General features: G+C 39.7%; 1 protein-coding gene and 1 pseudogene across 25 annotated transcripts in view; both read right to left on the bottom strand.

Annotated features, from left to right (window-relative positions):
* The window catches only part of GRIP1 (glutamate receptor interacting protein 1), a 726,295-nt gene that overhangs the window by 220,388 nt on the left and 488,813 nt on the right, over positions 1-17,094 (bottom strand). The window lies entirely within an intron of this gene.
* LOC108593164 (oxysterol-binding protein-related protein 9 pseudogene) overlaps positions 2,695-17,094 on the bottom strand; it is a 72,867-nt pseudogene continuing 58,467 nt past the window's right edge. The window contains exon 3 of the transcript XR_013521770.1: positions 2,695-12,329. The product of XR_013521770.1 is annotated as an oxysterol-binding protein-related protein 9 pseudogene (transcript). The remainder of the gene's footprint in view (positions 12,330-17,094) is intronic.

Raw genomic sequence — 17,094 nt, 5'->3', positions numbered from 1 at the left:
TTGGAAGCAACCTGTGTTCATCAACGGATGAATGAATAAAGAAAATGTGGTACACATATTCAGCCATAAAAAGGAATGAGATCCTGTCATTTACAACAACATGGATGGAAATAAAGGTCATTAAGTGAAATAAGCCAGGCACAGAAAGACAAACATCACATATTGTCACTTATTTGTGGGAGCTAAAAATTAAAACAATTGAACTCATGGAACTAAGGAGTAGAATAATGGTTACCAGAGGCTGGGAAGGTAGTGGCGGGTGGAAGGGAAGTGGGGCTGGCTGATGAGTACAAAAACATTAGAAAGAACAAATAAGAAGCAGTATTTGATAACATAGCAGGTGACTATAGTCAATAATAATTTAATTGTACATCTTAAAATAACTAAAAGAGTGTAATTGGACTGTTTGTAGCACAAAGGATACATTCTTGAGTTGATGGATACCCTGTTTACCCTGATGTGATTATTATGAATTGCATGCCTGTATCAAAACATCTCAAGTACCTCATAAATAAATATACCTACTATATACCCACAAAAATTAAAAGCTAAAAGAAGAAATACTGACTTAAAGAAATAGAAAATTATAACGCTATAATTAGTTATGTTTAATTAGAAAACACAGGGTTAGTCTGGGGCTAAGTTGGGACAGTCACTTGAAAAATATTTGCGAATGGTTCATTATGCCCTAACAAACTGGCCCTATCGGGCAAGTCACCAAATCCTTCCTGTGCCTTAATCTCTGAACTGTAAAATGAGAGAACTGAAGTATATGGCTTAAAATTTACCATATTTTAGTGACTTTAAGGTGACAGTGATCACTGTTACTTTATTTGCTACTAAGAAATAATATGGCTGGGTCCAGTGACTCATGCCTGTAATCCCAGTACTTTGGGAGGCTGAGGTGGGAGAATTGCTTGAGCTGAAAAGTTTGAGACCACCCTGGGCAACATGGCAAAACACTATCTCTACAAAAAAAATTTAAAAATAAGCCAGGAATGGTGGTGTGCTCCTATAGTCCCAGCTACCTGGTGGGGGACAGGGGCGCTGAGGTGAGAGGATTACTTGAGCCCTGGAGGCTGAAGCTGCAGTGATGTACTGCACTACAGCACTCCAGCCTGGGTGATAGCAAGATCCTGTTTCAAACAAAACAAAACAAAACAAAAGAACATACTGTCAATTAAATTACAACATAGTTGTTTATCACTAAGATGAAGTATTATACTTATTAAATAACTCAAAGTATATGCATGAAAGGAAAATGTAAGTGAAATAAAGTATTCCTACAACTTTTCCACATTCACCCTCTGAACCAGTGACACTGATATCCATATTTTCAATATGATATTGTCCTTATCACCAGTCCTTTGGGCCATCAAAAGCACTGTAATGCTGTATTTTTTTACGATGCTCTGTTATTGTCTCTTGGATTTTCTTTCAAGCTGCTGAGGCTCATCTGGCAAGTTTCAATTTTTAAAAAAAATTACTTTATGAAGCCTGAAGAAATACTGAGTATAATTAAATTATAATCTAGGGTTAGATACAACTTAATAATAATTCAACTCCAAAAGGAAGGTTATTGCAGGTGAGACCCTAACATTTGCAAACACTTGATTTTAAGGCACTGTGCCGATTTCCCTAAACAACTCTGAGAACCCATATTTACATAAAGAGTTTTTGTGAACAATCTGGCATTAGGTATATTTGTTGTGTGACTATATATGTATATGTATATACATATAATACAACTTTAGCTGCACCAATTCCCCCTGCACAGTTGAAAATCCACATGTAACTTCTGACTACCCATAAACTTAACCATTAATAGCCTACTGTTGACTGGAAGCCTTACTGACAACATAAACACATAGTGTGTGTGTTATATATATGATATACTATATTCTTATAATTAAGAAAAGAGAATGTTCTTAGGAAGATCATAAGGAAGAAAATATTTACTATTTATTAAGTGGGAGAGGATAATCATAAAAATCTTCATCCTTGTCTTCTTTACGTTAAGTAGGCTGAGGAAGAGGAAGAAGAGGAGGGTTGGACTTGCTATCTCAGGGGTGGCAGAGGTGGTAGAAAATCTGTATTGTAGACCCGTGCAGTTCAAACCTGTGTTCTGCAAGGGTCAACTGCATATATGTATGTATGTGTGTGTGTGTGGGTATGAGTATACAGTTATACTATATATATATATATATATGCACTATATATTGTGCATATGCACTATATATTGTGTGTATGTATATATATATATATGCAGTGTGTGTACATATACATGTATAATCCAACATATGAAACACACACACTCCAACATCATATGATCTAGAAAACAGAAGCTGTGTTTCTTAACAGCAATATTAGAGTGTAGACTTTGAGGCTTGGATTTAGAAATGCTTTTCAGTATCTAGGGTTTGGAAAAGGAGCAAACATCTTGTTCTCAAAACCTAAAGTTTTTCTTAGGACTTATGACCATAACTGCCACAGAGGAAAAAAGAGAACCTTTCCTACTGTAATGTTTCATTTGTGTTAGAAAGTCCCATACCCCATGTAGATCTTGTAAATATTTTGCTAGATTTATATCTACTTATTTGAGTTTTTATGCTATTGCAAATGGTACTGTTTTTTTAAATTTCTAATTATTAATTGTATAGAATTAAATATAATTGATTTTTAATTGTGGAAAAAAAAGAAAGTCTCATATCCCTGAGATAGAAACCATTGCAGTAAGAAGGGAATGAACAGGTTGTCCCAAAAAGAGACTGTTTGTTGCTTAATCATGCTTACTGCCCTGGTCATCAGGTGCAAATTTTACATTTCCTAGCCTAACACTTGGCAGCACCAAGACAATTCAGAAATGGTTCATCATAAACCCAGCATCTTCCATCTTCATGAAATAAGTTTGTCTCCCATTTAATTTCCTTCTCCTTCCTTTCTTGGGCTTCTTCTGCCTTTTTCAAGTTTGTGTTTTGCTTCAGTTGCCATATCAATGTCTCTGATTTTTAAGATGAAAGTGACATCCTTCTAAAAGCAGTGGGATTTATATTATTTCTGATCTTTCAACTTCCTGATTATCTTCTTGATTATAGACATCTTCTTGGTATCTACAAAGACTGTATTTTCCACTGTTGCATGCTTTGCATACATTATACCGTTCCATTCCCCTTCAATTAAGAAAAGGCTTCTAATCCTTTGGAGAAAAAAATCACAGTGGTAATTCTGTGCTTCCTGTCCCCAGAGAAAGTTTAGTATGGAAGATGATATTTGTACTATCACCAGTTTTGGAATAATTAATATTGCATTATCCTCCTAGTTCCACTCAGAGCACTGCGAGGACAGACTATCTATCTATAAACACTGGGGAATGTGAGGATGTATTGTTTTCTCACAGTTTAAACACAAGGCATAGGGCCTGTGGCCCCACCCTATGTTGTGTATCCCAATTGACATCCTAAGAAATTTTGGTTAGGTCCAGGTATCAGCATTGAATTGAATTTTCTTGATAAAATACTCAGCATAAAAGACTGAAGCAGGTAGATGATGGGAAATCTGCTCTGCCTCAAATGTTACATTGCTTTTGGAAACCCAGGGAACTGGTCTCTCTAAAACTAGCTCTGTGTTCTCTTTGGAATCATTTGGTAATGTCCAGTGACACTGAAAGATCTTGCTTAAGTGGCTTTTTGGCAAGGAAAGCGTGACATCTGATCCCATACCCTGGCCCCAGGCAGGCACTAGAAACTCTGGGACTCAGGGAGGGAGGTTGGCCCTCTTCCAGATCCATAGAGTGTACTTACTCCACAAGTGTCCAGCAAGAAAGTCATTTGTAAGGCCCCCATACTCTGTGCCTCCAGGAGAGGGGTCTGAGGGTTGCTTCTGAGCACCCCTTTTCCTTCCCCACTTGATTGGCTCCTAAGTTGCCAAGTTTTGACACTTGTGCTTCTGGAACTCATGGGAAAGTGTCAACAGAACATTTTAGACGACAGTTCCTATTCCCTCCTCAGGTTTATTTCAGGTTTTATTCAGTTTCAGGTTTATTTCCTGAAACTTCAAGCAGTTACATTTATCCAATGATATCACCAGGAACTAAAACCAAGTAAGTGCATGCACAGGCAATAATAATATTATCATTCTTACATGTATAAGGACAACTGTAAGATGCATCCCAGTTTCACAGTTGTTAACATGTGTATGTTAGGGGGTAGTTTGTAGGTATTGTATGTATGTATGTATGTATTAATCAGAGACAGGGTTTTAGTCTGTCACCCAAGCTGGAGTGCAGTGGTACATAGCTCACTGTAACCTTGAATTCCAGGGCTCAAGTGATCATCCAGCCTCAGCATCCTGAGTAGCTTGGATTACAGCTGCATGCTTAAATTTTTTGTATAGATAGAGTCTTGTTATTTGTCCAGGCTGGTGTCAAACTCCTGGCCTCAAGTGATCCTTCTGCCTCAGCCTCTGAAAGTGCTAGGATTAGAGGCATGAGTCACCACACTGGGCCTCAACTGAAATTCTTCCAAGGACGATAGAGACCAAACGAGCATATCTCTAAGTCCTAGGTTCCACCTTCAGCTACGCTTGTCAGTTTTTTCCTCTTACTCCTCCACATAAGATTTTGAAGAGAGATTTCTTCTGCTAAAATAAGAACTGGGAACCCCTGTCAAGTGGAAGGTATGGCCATTTCCAGCTCTTGCATTCTGTAAGTCTGTAATAATGCTGCACAGTCTAAGTGACTGAGCCTTTAATTTCTGGGACCTTTACTGGCACAGGCTTCTTCCGAAGTCTTAGAAGACATCCTAGCAATGTATCACACCATCATATGGTTTTGTCAAATTTGAAAAAATATATTTTTGAATTTTCTTTTTCTTAGAGATCTCTCCCCCCTCAAATTGTATAAAATTGAGGTGGCACAAAACCTAGATCTTCCTTTGATCATAAAATTTTATATCTGGATAGCACTTAAGTTGGCCAGAAGAGTCACATACATTTGATTCCCACAGAAACCCAGGTTCCTATAGATGAAAAATCTGAAGGTTTTCAAGTTGAGATAACTTGCCTAAGGACAATATCAGGCAAATCCTTTCGCTAAGACTTAAAACTCTAAATTTGGTTCTCATGCTACATTCAGTCTTCTTTCTGCAAGATCACTTTAGTTAACATGGGTTGTATCGGCTTGACCGGGTTGTCTCAGCTTGACCAGGTTGCCAAAGTGACTCTTATCACAAAAGAGTTCTGAATTCTAGTTAAAAGTTCTAAGACTATTTTTATTTTATTGTTAATGTAAATGAAACAGTGAAACAAATTTTAGCTCAAGTAGCCTTGTGAAAGTCACTTTCACGCAGTGCGTACAAGAATATTTACTGATTTATATTGAGTAAGTGACCTGCCAAACCCTCATTTGGGAGGTCACACCAGGTCCAGAGAATAATAACTTCGCATTGAAATTCCAGGGAAATATGCCTGCTGAGGGTCTTGTTTTATCTTTCTTAAGTTCAGTGATATATGCTCATGTAAGAACACATTTTTCTCATATCTGAAATCTGGATACATATTTCCTAGAAATGTATTACTACTGCCTTTATTTTTTTCATTGCATATTTTCCTTTCACAGATTCATCATGTGGTCTGAATATAATACCCACTCTTGTTATCAAGCACAAACTGAAAAGAGGACAGTTTCCCTTTAAAAGCACAATGCCCTATTGATGCCTTTAAAAGTCATTAAAGAATATCTCACCAAGCCCATGAGAGCATTACAATAATTGCTTCCCTTACCTAGGTGAAAAAGGACATATCTGTCAAATGGAAAAGTGCAGAAGCAATTAACACCTCAATATTCTACTGGGAAATTGCCTGAATTAAAGAAATAACAGAGCTCTTCATGGTTATTGTATTTCTAATGTTTAGTTACTAGCATGACTGTCCTCAGTCACTTCCATTTACTTTCTCCAGCACAACAGGGCTAGGAGTAAGGTATGGGCATGGCAGAGGGTGTATTTGAGTTTTTGCGTATGAGGCACATATGGTTCTTCAGTTGCATTTTTCAGAGGCTGAATGCAGAAGTAGGGCTGGCATATGTGCTTAAGAAATTAATATGCAAGGATACATATGTTTCAAATCAAATTCTCAGGCATAAAAAACCCACACTTCTGGATTCTGTGCTGCCATCCACGGAACTGCCTTATCAGTCCTCTTTCAGGGCTGGGCTACTCAACCAAAAGTTTATGTTTACAGGCCTTCTACAGAAACAGCGGAGGCACATGAACAAACTGGGGAGTGCATCAAACAGGTAAAAACCCTTGTATGTCAGCAGCAAGATCTAGAAAGAGCCTAGCAGTCCAATTCATCATCTCTCCCTTTTCCAGATGTTGATGGTGTTTACTGAGTACAGTGTAGGCACACAAACCTGGTTAGAATTTTGAGAGACACTGAAAAACTAAACAGGGCCTGGGTCCCTTTTCCTTAGGAAGAAACAAACCTGTAGTAGAGGTCAAATGTGTTTCCTTCTTCCCACCCCAGCCCAAGCATGGCTACTCTATGAGGGACCAGGGCAACTCTCAGAATTCTCGGAGAAAATCATATGGGATGTTCTAGTTTCCATTTTTACACAGGTGAAATCACACAAAAGTGAAAAAAGATAGCATGCAAAAACAAAGTAGCAATGAACTCAGGGCCATGCTGAAGGAGGAGGGGGCAGCTGGTTCACCTTGTCTAGTGACTGGATAATCTCAGGTGACCTTTAGGAGCTACCTGGCTCAACATCTATTTCCATTTGGTTTTCTTTGCTATGTGTTGGATGGAGACTGTAGAGTCTCCATCCCGTAACGATCTGAATACCCTCAGTCTGAGAAACTAATCCTCTCAGAAAGCCGCCTATGCCTTCTTAGACAGCTTCCATGGATAATAACTCATGTGTATTAAGAGCTTTATATGCAGTAGGCCTGACTTGGTATGCCATGGAAGACAGTGTCTGTGGCAATTCTCTATGATCCCTAATCCCTGTGGTTCACTGCTTTTAGATGTCTGCTTCTCTTGAGTGTGGGCATGACCTGTGGCTTGTCTTTAACCAGCAGATATGGCAAAGCCTCCAGATGCATGTTGTTATATATATGCTGACTATGCACATAAGCCTGTAGCACCCATCATGCTCACAGCCTTGTCTCTCTTGTAGGCTTTGAGGCTGAAGCTGACAGCCAGCAAGAAACCAAAGCCCTGAACGGAATTCTGCCAACAACCAGGATGAGGCTGGGAGTAGATCCTCCCCAAGTCAAGACTCAGCTGAGACTGCAGTCCTATTCGACACCTAGATTCTAGCTTTATGAGACCCTAAAAAGGATCAGATAAGTTGTGCCTAGAATTTTGACCCACAGAAACTGTGGGATAATAAACGTGCATTGTTTTAAGCTGCTAAATTTGTGGTAATATTGTTACACGGTGATAGATAACTAATTTAGATGCTTTATGTGTATTAACTCGTATAATCCTCATTACACTCTCATTTCACACAATAGAAAAACTGAAGCATGAAACTGAAGCAAACAGCTTAATTCCACACAGTAGTAGGTGGCAGGGCCAGCATTCAAATAAGGCAGGCTAGCTCCTAACCAGGCAGGTGTGCTGCCTTCCTGCACTACTTAGAAAGTTCTACCTTAAGCTGCTTCCAAATATGATTCCCTATAAGCTCACCCTCCCAGCACGAGTCAAACATCCAAACACAGGTGCTAGTCTGAGATACTGAAAGAAGCAAGCTGTGCAGAATACACTAGTGCGGAGTACGGAGGTGAAATAGGGTGAAGAGCAACAGGTGCTGCCTCCTAGCATTCACCAGACAAGTGAGATGCATCTGTGTTTAGGTGGTCCCTACTGAGAGGGGGTATGCTGGTTGGTGCCCTCTGGCCTGACAGCTCTAGTTCTTCATCCATGATCATGGAGATCATGATAATCCCTTTATCATATGAGCTGAAATATTTGAAACTATTGATCTTTTTTTTTCCCCCAAATCTTCTATTTTCTCCTACTGACAAACTGGTGAGTTACTTTTGCTGTTCTCTGTTGCAACTGGTCTTCTTGACACATGCAGAAATATTTATATGGTTGTTGGCTCTGTGTGGTATCAGCTGGCAGAGATGCCTTGTCTTCATCCTCATCTGCAGGACTGAGTCATTCACTGATATTCTTTCTTTTCATTATAGTAGCTTTTAAAAAATTACCCAGGTAATAAACAAATGCGTTTTAGTAGAAGATTCCAATGAGGCATAAAGATTTGAGGTAAAGCCTGAGGGCACTCCTCTGCATTCTCCTTCTACTCCTCCCATTTCAGAGGAAAAACCACTGTCAAAATTTATGCCAACCTTTCACTCTCTCTTAAGACACGAACATTTTGCCTAAATTGGACTGATCAGCATGAGATGACTTACTGTTTTCCAGCACACCAATATGTCTTGGAGATCTTTTCATGGCATGGCCTATAGGTCTACCTCATACTTTTAACAGTTTTGTAAGCCTTCTTAGAAAAATGACATCCTAACTTCTTTGACCATTCCTCTGTTGATAGGTATTTTAGGTTGTTCACAACATCTCATTAACACGCTTCAATTTACATCTCTGTACAGATACATAGTTATATTTTATACCCAGTCCTGCCCACTTTCATGGTCAACTCCACTCTACTTGTCCACTTACAGCTGACTGAAGCAACACTCCATTCCCACTTTCTTTCTTTCTTTTTTTTGTTTTTTGAGACAGAGGCTCTCTCTGTCACCCAGGCTGGAGTACAGTGGCACAATCTTGGCTCACAGCAACTACACTTCCTGGGTTCAAGTGATTCTTGTGCCTTATCTCATGAGTAGATGGGATTACAGGCACCCACCACCATGCTAATTTTTTTTTTTTGTTTGTATTTTTAATAGAAACGGGGTTTCACCATGTTGACCAGGCACATCCTGAACTTCTGACTTCAGGTGATGTGCGTGCTTCAGCTTCCCAAAGTTTTAGGATTACAGGTGTGAGCCACCATGCCTGGCCTCCATTCCCACTTTTCAACAGAAAATCAAAGTTGGGAAATATCTCTTCCTATTACCAGTGCCACAGTCTTCCAAACCAACTGACATTCTCCTCAGAGGCAGTGACTCATAGCAGTGGTTGTCAAGTCTATTTATGTATTTTTTCAAAGCATTCCTTTATCAGATTGGTATGATTCTAAAATATCACCACATTTTATAAGTAGCAAGTACAGTTACATCTTTGTGCATAAGTGTGTTATTATAGGATATATTACCAGAGATGTTGGAAAAACATACTTTTTAAACATTTTTATTGACGATATCCATGTTTCTTCCAAAAAGTTTACATTCCTATGAACAATTAGAAGTCTTTCTATTTTTTGGTGTCCTAGATAACACTTTATATAATCAGCATTTTAAATATTTGCCACTTCATTTTTTATAAACTCCAAATACTTCATTTCTTTCATTCCTGTGTCTGAAGAGCAGAAGAAGAGTTCTTGTCATCATAATGACAACCACCTTCATCTGTCCTCCTAGAAATAATAGATCCTGGATAGGCTTTATGAGCTTATAGGTAATGTTATCTTGCAGGAATGGTAGCTAAAAGTGTGGAGGACAACTAAAGCATTTTTCCAAGTTCTCTAGTCCCAAACAAGAGAACATAGGCAAGAAGTCTCTGCTTGTAGAAGCTGATATAAAGTTACTTTTAGCATTTAGGTGAAATGCTGAGCTACTCAATTACAACACAATATCTCCAGTGGCTTCAATGGAGAAAAATCTAAAAGTAGAAAGGATAAACTTAAAGGTTAAAAGAAAATGTATGCCAAAGGTAGGCAAAATGATATTAAAAAGAATGCACTGTGTAATCCCAGCAATTTGGGAGGCTGAGGTGGGCGGATCACAAGGTCAAGAGATGGAGACCATCATGGCCAACATGGTGAAACTCCGTCTCTACTAAAAATACAAAAATTAGCTGGGCGTGGTGACGTGAACCTGTAGTCCCAGCTACTCAGGAGGCTGAGGCAGGAGAATTGCTTGAACCCGGGAGGCGGAGGTTGCAGTGAGCTGAGATTGTGCCACTGCACTCCAGCCTGGTGAGAGAGTAAGACTCTGTCTCAAAATATGTATATATATATATGCACTGGCTGGGTGTGGTGGCTCATGCCTGTAATCCCAGCAATTTGGCAGGCCAAGGTGGGTAGATCACGAGGTCAGAAGTTCAAGACAAGCCTGACCAACATGGTGAAACCCTGTCTCTACTAAAAATACAAAAACTAGCTGGGCTTGGTGGTGCATGCCTGTAATCCAAGCTACACAAGAGGCTGAGGCAGGAGAATTGCTTGAACCCCGGAGGTGGATGTTGCAGTGAGCTGAGATTGTGCCACTGCACTCTAGCCTGGGCAACAGAGCAAGCAAGACTCAGTCCCAAAAAAAGAAAGAAAGAAAGAAAAGAAAGCCCTAGCTGTTTAGAATATATTAAAGTTTCTAGAGTCAGATAAATGAGTCAGACAAAGTTAAGCCAGAGAAAAGAATGTATAAAAATCACCGTGAAATGAAGAGAAAAATCAAAGATATGCTGAAAGGCTGGAATAAGCAAGCATCTTATTTTCTATGTTGAAGGATGCTGGAAATCTTAGACCTCTGGGATATGTCCTGGAAAATTTTAGAAAGGATTGTTATAGCACTAAAGAATAAGGCAGGTAAACCACCACCATATTGAAAGAAAATATATAGTAGGTATGACATTTTAGTATTTCAGTGGCACTTTTAGAAAAAATCTCTCATAATAACCTGTAGACAGGATGGACTACTGTGAACTGACTGAAAATGATACCCAAATTCTGAAAATCAGCATGTATGGGTGAAAGGCAAGATCTGTGGCAGGGATGCTGCAGGGCTCTGTCCTTGGTACTGCTATGCTCAAAATTCTTAACACTATTTGATGCTTATCAAATTTGCAGCTAATTCATTGCTAAGAAGAGTAGTAAATACATGTGATGATCAGGAATAGAGACTTCACCATGTTGGAAAGACAGGCTGACTCACTCGAGAGCTGTGTACATAGCTGAAAGAAGACAGCCTTTGAATTAAGGTGATCCTAAACTCAAATATTAGCCCCGTTGTTGGGTAGACGTGGACAAGTTACCTAAGCCTCTGACAGCCTTAATTTCTTCCTCCACAAAAGAGGAATAACACCTCTCTTTTTTAAATAAATAAGACTGACATGATTTCTGGTCCTTAACAGATGGTCACTCTCCTCCTTTCTTCTTCTCAAATACTACTGGCTGAATATAATAGAAATATATGTGCAGAAAACAGAATGAAGAGTACAGAGTTGCCCAACATTACACAGAGTGCTGCTGCTCAAGGGAGAAAACATAGCTTTTAAGAGTAATTCATAAGAATAAGTTTATATCCTATATGTTTTACTTGATGGCAAGTTTAATATAAGCAAACATCATTACTTAATTTAAAGAAACAATCATAATCTGGGTTAATTGAGTACTACATCCAGATTAGGGGAGCTAATGATTTTCTTGAACTCTGTTTTTTTCAGACCAACAGCACAGCAAAGTGTCCAGTTTGGGCTGCTCCATGCTAAAGAACATTGACAAACTAAGAAAGACTAGCAGGATATGAAAATCATGTCACATAAGGCAGAACCAGAGGAAGGAACACATTTAAACAACAGCAGCAGCTCAAGGAAGAGATGGTAGGTATATTCGAGAACCTGAATGACTGACTTGGGGAAAGTTCAGAAAAATTAGAAGAGACAGTGGGTAGCGCAGTTCAAGAGAGGAGGCTCCTTCTATCAGCATAAGGAATGCTTAATAGAGATGTAAAAAAGCAGGGGCTACTTTGCAAGATGGTAAGTTTCCTATCTCAAAAAATATTGAAGCACAAGTAATTAGATATGGAGTTTCCAATAACGAAAGTAGAACACAAAGGGGAAAATATGTGTATGTGAGGCATGCATGTATGTGTAGTGGGTTGGATGTTTATTAGAGAAATATCAATAAGAGCACTGAGAGTTCCGTCCTATCATCATAGTTCATCATTGTGTAAGAGTTGATTTATAATATTTATGAGATCCTAAGGCAGGCGATGAAAGGAATCTCTTTAATTTGATAAACATGGGCTACATCCTGCTATGAACCCTACTGGACAAAACTTTGTGGGGGAATTTTTAATAAAGATACATTTTCAGCTGGGTGCAGTGGCTCATGTCTGTAATCCCAGTACTTTGGGAGGCTGAGGTGGGAGAACTGCTTGAGCCCAGGAGTTCAAGACCATCCTGGACAACACGGCAAGACCGTGTACCTACAAAAAATAAAAATAAATAAATAATTAGGTGGGCATAGTGGCATGTGCCTGTGGTCTCTGCTACTTGGAAGCTGAGGTGAGAAAATGACTTGAGCCCAGGAGGTCAAGACCGCAGTGAGCCATTGTTATGCCACTGCACTCCAGCCTGGCTAACAGAGCAAGATCCTGCTTCCAAACTAACCGACCAACAAAACAAACATTTTCTTCAACTGAAGGGACTATCACCTTAAATTAAAGTAAGTCTACAATTCCAGGAAAACAACTGCAGAGTAACTTGAAATGGGGTGTGTCAAACTGCTGAAAGCTTCAATAAAAACAAAATATTCTGGGCTGGGCGTGTTTGCTCATGCCTGTAATCCCAGCACTTTGGGAGGCCAAGGTGGGCACACCACTTGAGGTCAGGAGTTTGAGACCAGCCTGACCAACATGGCAAAACCCCTTCTCTACTAAAAATACAAAATTAGCCGGGTGTGGTGGTGCATGCCTGTATTCGCAGCTACTCGGGAGGCTGAGGCAGGACAATTGCTTGAACCCAGGAGGCAGAGGTTGCAATGAACTGAGGTTGCACCATTGCACTCCATCCAGAAAAACAAGAGTGAAACTCTGTCTAAAATAAAATAAAATAAAATATTCTGGGTGTTTATAAAAAGAAATGATTATGGAAGGGAGAAGTTAGAGGAGAGCACCCAGTGGAATGAAATACAGTACATGGGTATGTCATGGGCATCAGCATTAGAAGGGTAAGTTTAATTTGTCCCTTTTTGATTTGAGGAGGTACGGTTTGTAAGAGGGAAGAGGGGTATATTAATTAGGGCTATACTGCACTGAAGCGTAATCCTCTGATAGTATCCTAGGTAATCCACTTCAGTCATTGAAATGATACCTCCTCTCTCTCCAAGGCTTTCTCTCCATACTCTCTGTGGATGACCTCACCACTTACTTCACTAAGGGAATAGTGCAATCAGATGACTCACACATCTTCTCAGCAGGGACTGTAGCACCCTCCTCCCTCTGTGCCCTTGCATGCTACCTTCCCTCCCGCTGACCCCTTCCTACACACTGGAGGCACCCCCGTTTCTTCAAAGACTTCTTTTGCTTTTATTCACTCCCTCCTGCATGATTTTCTCTCATTCTACTAGATCAGCCACATCAGCACATGAACCTGCTGCATCCTCTCTTATGTATCTATTTTAAAGTCCGCCTTGACCACATGCTCACTCTGGTCGCTCTCCCATTTCTCTGCTCCCTTTGATAGAGAAACTCTCTTTAGAGTTGTCCACATTCTCTGCCTGTTACTCAAGTCCTATCCTCACCTCAACCCATTCAAATCAGGCTTTTACCTTTTCATTTAATCTATTTTTGTCAAGGTCACCAAACCTCCCTTCTTACAGAATCTTATGGCCAATTCTCATTCATCTTGCCATCAATATTTGACCTATTTTTCTCTCCCTCTTTAGTAACATGTGGTTCCTAACTTGGATTCCAGGGTACTACATTTTCCTGGTTCTAATCATCCCTGCCTTTGTTTCTTCATACCTTAGGCTAAATCTTCTATCACTTCCAACCCCTGAGGCTTGGTATGCCCCAGGCTCAAACCTTGGACCTCATCTCAATCTATCTGTACTACCTAGATGACCTGTCATCCACCCCCATGGGTGTAAATAGCATTTACAAACGTAGAACTTCAAAATTTCTATCTCCACCTAAGCTCTTTTCCGAGTGCCCCATTCCCCTGTTCCACTGATCCATTTCTTCCTGGCTTATTTTCTGTTTCAGTAAATGGCATCAGAATTTACCCAACTGTTAACAGCAAAAACCTTGGAATTTTCCCAGACTTCTCTTTTCCGCTCTCATCCCACATCCAATTTGTCAGTAGGTTCTTTGGGTTCTTTCTTCAAAATTTGACCATTTTTTACTACCTCCACCTCCACCTCCCAGTCCAAGCCACCATCGTTTCTTGCCCAAAATACTGGTAAAGGCTGCTAACTGGTCTTGTTTCCACTTTTGTCTCCTTAAAGCCTATTTTCCATATGGCAGCTAGAGAAATTAAAATAAACAAATAAAAAAGAAATTACAACAATATCTTAACCCCTGCAGTGGCTTCCTATCACTCTCAGAATAATATTCAAACTCTTGCCACAGCCTAAAAGCTCTGTAGGATGCAGCCTTGTCTCTTCTCCAGACTCATCCCTTACACCCTCAGCCTTGCTTCCCCCTTTCTGGCCATGCTTAGTCATTCAGTTTGGCATAATGTTGTTCAACCTCTTCTTTCTCTTTTCTTGTTTCTTTTCACTTGTTAGTAGAAGTGCCTTTCTCTTAGTCTTTAAAACCCAGGCTTGTTGTTCTGACCTCAGCGACTTTGCATTTGCTCTTCTTTCGGCTTAGAATCCTCTTCTTCAGACCATTATATGGTTCACAGCTCATTTCAGGCTTACTCCAAAGTCACCACCTTATGAGGGCCAACCTTGGTCTTTGGAGGCCATGGAGACCTCAGACTTTCTATCTGAGCATGGAGCTCAGAACTTTCTGCCCCCACCAGTCCCTACTCCTCACACTAGTTCATTTCCCTTTATTGTACTCAGAATAGCCTCACCTTAGGCCAGGCAGTCAATGTTTGCTGAGTGCCTGTTTCCCCTGCTAGTCTGCCAGCTCCAGGAGGACAGGGGCTAACAGGCTGGGTTCCCACCTATATTCCTAGCACCTGGAACAGTACCTGGCAAAAAGTGACTACTCAACGAGTAACTGTTGGATAATTACATGTTGAATAAATGTATGAGGTCAGTTTATAGGAACACAGAATCAAATAGTGAGAGATCATTTTAGTTATAATGAATGTAGCAAGCAAGTAAAGGATGGGCCAGAGAAAAAAGAAGAATGTAGAGAGTGTGCATGGGTGAAGGGCAAGGTGAATGTGTCAGTGGTTTATATTCTGTGCAGAAGGCAGGGGGGTTCCAGAGGTGCAATTAGACTCCTAAAGAGAGCAAAGAGCTTTGCCAGGTGCTGTAAAGTATTTCCATCCATATTTTGGAGAGGAAATCTATATAACATCTGTTTAATGTCTAGCTCAGTAATAGGTTTTAGAAATGTATAAGAATATTTGATTTTAAAATAATTTGTCATATGTATATTTTATATGTTTATATATAGATACTATCAGAGTCAGTGAGTAAACACTATGCCACAGAACACAGTGACTCCTTTCATTTTCTTGGGATCTTACAGCTTTGCATGATTCCGTGGTTTTAAAGGGGAAACATAAAGCATAGTGATGCTGTTACCAGTTTCAGAAGAAGCAGTTAAAAGCCTGCTTGGCCAATTTTAATTTTTTTCCTTGACTGGAAAGTTCTGAAAGCATAAGTGTATGGAAGAAACTGTAACACAACCTGAAGCCCTGGCAATTTGCCTCCTCAGTTCCTCCTAGTGCTCAGTTACTCAGAGAGGTAATGGCATCAGCCCTGTGACCCCAAGCCACTAATCATTTACCTCCTCTAATTTAGAACTCTAGTCAATGAGGATTGAGATGGAGTCTGCGACTTGGATGAACAGAGATCATCCACATCCAGAGGCTTCTGTTCACCTGACATTTTCTGGATACTTCTGAGCAGAGGCTCAATTGGGCTCAAGAAGTCAGTCTTCACATTTCATTCTAAGTAAGGATTCTCACTGTTTTCTAGCCCTGTGAATTTAGACAAGTTATTTTAGCTCTTAGAACTTCAGTTGGCTGGCCAGACATAATGGCTCATACCTATAATTCCAGCACTTTGGGAGGCTGAGGTGGGCAGATCACCAGGTCAGGAGTTCAAGACCAGCATGGTCAACATGGGGAAACCCCATCTCTACTAAAAATGCAAAAATTAGCTGAGCGTGGTGGTGCACATCTGTAATCCCAACTACTCAGGAGGCTGAGGCAGGAGAATTGTTTGAACTCGAGAGGCAGAGGTTGCAGTGAGCCAAGATTGCGCCACTGCACACTAGCCTGGCGACAGAACAAGACTCTGTCCACACCCCCCGCTCCCTACCCCAAAAATAAAAATAAACAACTTCAGTTTGCTCATGTGTAAGAGGGGAATTAGTAAAACTTATTTTCTCCCTGGTGGTATGTGTGAGGAAAAAATGAGATAATATTCATAAAAATATCTATTCCAATACTTGGAACTTAGCATGAAATAAATGGTAACTAGTACTTTCATAATTATTCCCCTTTCTTACCTTTTCTCTCTCTCTCACACAGACACATTCTTTCTGGGTTTGACTGCTCCTATGGTGATGTCATTCTTGTTATTCCCTAAGCTTTGGTGTAATAATATTGTTTAACCTCCTCTTTGTCTTTTCTTGTTTCTTTTCATTTGTTAACAGAAAGCCCCCAATGCCTTTCACTCTCATTCAAATGACATGTTTCTGCACTACATATCAACAACTACTTATTGACAAAGTGAAGTTTTGTGGTTGTCAAAGTCATTTCTTCAGAGAAGAATCTCGCCAAGTCAGTGTTTCCTAAAGTAGGTGTGTATAAACATTGATGGATGCAAGATTATTTGAGGAGACACAGAAACCTTTGTTTTTAATGTTTAGAGTTAGAAAAAAATTATTTTTATTAGAAAAATATGATTAGCATATAAAATCACAGATAGTAAAGCCTACAATAAACCTAAGTAAAAATGTATACCAATTTAAACTTACTAAAAATTGTATTAATTATACTATAGATGGAAAACAAATATATAACAAAAATCATGAAGAAAATATGTGAGTAACTGAAGTT

Source organism: Callithrix jacchus, chromosome 9 (assembly GCF_049354715.1).
Source record: "Callithrix jacchus isolate 240 chromosome 9, calJac240_pri, whole genome shotgun sequence".
Classification (NCBI taxonomy): domain Eukaryota; kingdom Metazoa; phylum Chordata; class Mammalia; order Primates; family Cebidae; genus Callithrix; species Callithrix jacchus.
Note: the sequence above shows the minus strand (reverse complement) of the source record. Positions and strands in the feature narration are given on the sequence as shown.